This window comes from Solanum pennellii, chromosome 9 (genome assembly GCF_001406875.1).
Source record: "Solanum pennellii chromosome 9, SPENNV200".
Lineage (NCBI taxonomy): Eukaryota > Viridiplantae > Streptophyta > Magnoliopsida > Solanales > Solanaceae > Solanum > Solanum pennellii.
This window is the reverse complement of record NC_028645.1, coordinates 37,854,330-37,858,810: the sequence shown is the minus strand read 5'-3', so window position 1 is coordinate 37,858,810 and position 4,481 is coordinate 37,854,330.

Sequence of the window (4,481 nt, the reverse complement as noted above, 5' to 3'; positions counted from 1 at the left end):
TATGTGCAAATTGAACAGAGTTCACTGTAATGTCATTAGTGTCTTGTCTTAAATGTGTCTATGATGTACTATACTTCTATGATGGTATGTATTGACTTGCGTAAGTTGTATGTATTGTTTACTTGTGGCCTTAAGGTGATGTATTGCACAAAGTATCACTAGGGGGTTACTTGGGAGGTTAATGAGTTAAAGAAAAGAAGTTCATTGTAAAAGGAATATGATTATTGTAAAGGAAAAATAGGTTACTGTAATGTGACTCCAAATGTGCCTTAAATGCATCTATGATTTTATATGATATATGACTATTGAATATGTCTATATGAAGTATTTGAATTGTATAAATGCTATTGTATCAAAGTTTTATGAGATTTTCACAAAAAGGCATGATGCATGGTTTGAAGTAAAATCTCCCTTTTAAATGCATGTTTTTTCATGGTTGCCATACTTAGTGTATTCTTGTAATAACTCCATTCTTCTCTACTTTTTACACAAAGTGTAGGTTATGGATGCTTAAAGGATGTCTTTATATATATATATATATATATATATATANAAACTAAAGAGAAACTAAAGAGATTTTAAAGGAAGTATTCAACATTGCTGAAAAGGAAAAGACTGCTTGGTACTAACACAATAATATCGTTCAAAAAGACAGGTTTCTTTACATATTTTAATCAAAGAATTGAACAAAAATAAAATGATGCATACTACAACAATCAATCCTAGAAATCGAACCAAATGAACAAGACTACTGACGTTGTGTTTGGCAGCAAACAAGAGCTTAAGACGTCAAAGATTCTAACTTCGAAAATTACTCGATTTTGAATTCAAAATCGAAAATAGAAAGAAAAGAAGAGAGACAATTTAATTCTAAAGCTCTGAAGTGTATTGGAGGTCTTCCAATCGTTTTTCTCGATCATTCTCCGTTGCCCGTTGGTTTCGAATGGAAAGAGGTCTGCTTTTTATAGGCAAAAATTCGAATCCAAAATTTGGATTTGAAATCAACATATTCACTGCCAAAAATTTTTTTTTTGTTCTTTCCATTCTTTGTAACCATTGTTATCATCATTGTGCTAAGTTTTGTTATTCCAAAATTAAAAAAGAATGAAAAAAACATGCTGCCACCAGGTCCTTTAAGGTTACCATCCATCGTAAATTTGCATCAGTATGATAGTTTAACCCCTCATATTTATTTTTGGAAACTTTCCAAGAAATATGGAAAAATATTCTTATTGAAACTCGGTTCTATTCCAATAATTGTAGTTTCTTCAGCTAAATTAGCAAAATCTTCACGTTTGATATTGAAGGAGCATCGTTTGATTCTGATTGTATATATTATTTTAGAGTGAGATCATATTTTTGAGAAATTGAGTACGGAGAAATAAGAAAAGAATAAAGATTACAGAAGAAGAAATTGAGTATTAGAGAAGAAGAGAAATCAGAAAAGGTTAAAAAATCCTCACCTTCGTCCGTCGCTGTTGCTGTTGCAAGACCTCTTGAAGACTTGCCGCCGTTTCTAAGTTCTAACCCTACAAATTAAAGATTAAAGGCGCCAAAAGTATAAGTAATTAAGTACTAAATATTGAGATACTGAAAAGCTAATATTGAATCTATTTATGTATTAAATTATGTATATATAATATTGAGGAAGGGTAAAGTAGTAAATAACTATCGTCTTATTGGGTTATCGGTTTACCCAATAACCCAATAGGAAAAACCAAAACCGAACCAATAACCCAATAATTATTTTTTCTAAACCCATTAAAAACCCAATAACCCAATAACAATAACCCAATAACATTTTATCGGTTCGGTTTATTGGTCGGTTCGGTTTTTGCACACCCCTACAAAGTAGTGAAAAGAGAATAGTAAAAACTTCTTAGATTTTAGAGAAATAAGGTATATCAAAGTTTGGAGTTCAAGTTTCACTTATAATGGAGCTTTCTTTTATGGTATTGTATCGATTTCATCGTTCATAAGTACCTACACCCTTATCTATGGGTGTGTGTTGTATATAAGGGTGTAAAATATGAACGGGCATTGATTCATCAGATTTAATATATAATATATTACATTGATATATTATTCTTTTGAAGTTTTAATCTAAAATCAATGGTTGCGAACATTGATTGTGCTTTATAACACCTATTGAAAAGGGAAAGCTTAATGAAGTTAGGTAAGACTCAATAGCGATGACTTGATGAAATATACCATATGGGTTTGAGTATGGGATGGGATAATTCAAGTAATTTCACATTTAATGGTATTAAGAAAGGAATAGTATATCTACTCAACGTTTTTTTTTTTTGGTGTTTTATTAGAAAGGGGCCTAATGTTTGAAAGAGTTCAAAGAGATATACACTTGATAGTTCTGGAGATTATTAAGTGTAGATTAGACCAAATGTTACTCATGTATCAATCGATATTGTTCAGTAAATTTTTACCTATTCGAGTTGAAACCCCTATCGCTATGCATACACCCTTAGTATTTTCCAACTTGTTAAGTTTCACAAGACTAAAATAATCATCAAAAGGATAATACTGTTAGAATATTGTACTAATTGATGAAACCACAACCCCTACATCACACACACAAACTATACCTTTATCTACTTTTGGATTTCATGAATTATCCCGTAGCCAAAATAGACCAAAAATTAGTTTTGAGAAAAATCTGCAGGTGCTACCAACGGTGGCATCGACGGACCATAGCCTTAACCACGGTCTGTCCTGCACAACCGTCGATGGGATCAGAAACTCCCAAAAATTTCAGCCTAAAAAATTGGTTCTGTCTTGGAAGACGGACGCACTTACGGTCCGTAGGTCAAACGACAGTCCGTAGTCCGTGACCGTCGATCAAGACTCCCTTCAACCACTCTCTAACAAGAGCTATGGATGACCAGCATGGTTCGTAGTTGGACCTACGGACCGTAGGTGGAATATTTGCAGCCAGTTAAGGTGAAATGCATGTGGGTCAATTTAAAATGATCATAACTCTTAGCACAAAATGAATTAGGTCTTCCATGACCTACCCACAGATAGATAATTGAATTATGTTTCCATAGTCACCGACCTTGCTAAAATCAGACCTTCGAGTAAAACGTTATGCCCATTTTAGTAAAGGCCTGTCGAACAGGCCCTCACGACGAACCCAACGACGGGGCGTCGGTCGCACGACGGACCGTCAGTCCTGGCCGTCGTGAGGCCCGACAGCAACCTTCCCAGGGCCTTTCCCACTATGTTTAAACCCTAAGTTACGTCGTTTTGACCCTAAATAATCAGATTTTAATCACTTTAAGCCTAGAAACATAATTAAAACATATCAAAGTCAAATCATTAAATCAAAACTTAAAAAATTAGAAGCAAGAAAGGAGAAAAAGCTCAAGAACGCTAGTTCAAGAACACCACAAGTTCCAGCCCCGAAACTTAAGTATTTTTCCATAGATTTAATCACCAGGTATGTGGGATTTCACTAATGGGTTCCTTTCACCCTTTGGGTCCCTAGTTTTAAGTCAAGATTCTTGATTCTCTTATCATGATTAAACCTAGGGTTTCTAGAACTTTTATACAACTTCATGACTTAGTTAAATATATGTTCCAAATCAGATTATCATGTTATTACTCAGATTATCGCATGAATTTCAAAACCCTAGCTATGTATTTCTTTAGTTCTTGAATTAGACATGCTAGGTCAGATATTTCAGACACTTCAGATATACATTCCTCGGTTATAAATGCATAATTACCAGATTAATTGTTGCATTCATAGTTTTCATGTTCAGTTTCCAGCTATCTAGTGTTTATAGAAACTCAGACATAATCATCTAATTCACAAAATTCATTGGGAGTAGCATAAATCGAGTTTGACTAGTGTTTAGCGTACCTAATAGTCCCAGAACTACTAGCCAAGTAGGTTGTAAGTCCCCTATGTGGGCAATCAGTTTAGTGATCACGCCAGCATGCCTTTATACCTTTGGTAGGGTATATTGGGTCCTCTCATGGGGCGTATACATCGGAATCCACATTTAGCTCATTTGGTTTTATTATCAGTTATTAGTAGCTCCCAGAGATCAGTCAGCCTCTGTGCATTGACCACTTTTTAGTATACTCAGTATTTAGTTTCATCATGTTATAAATTGGTCATTGCATTCAGTTAGCTTAGAAATTCAGTATATCATGTTCAGATTATTATACTTGTCTTTGTGCTTGTTCTGTTATGTTTTATTTCAGTTTTACTCTATCCTACATGCTCAGTACGTTTCAAGTACTGACGCATACGTGTGCTACATCTTCTCGTCATGTAGGTTCAGGTTCTCAGCATCCAGATCACGCATAGATCGATTTCTCGATCTCCAGTTCAGTAGATTCACTGGTGAGTCCTCATTCTCCGAGGACAACAGTCATGAGTTTCATTTCAGTCTTTAGTCATTTAGTTTCTGTTTTTGCTAGATTTAGTTGGGGCTTGTCCCAGTATTTCTAGT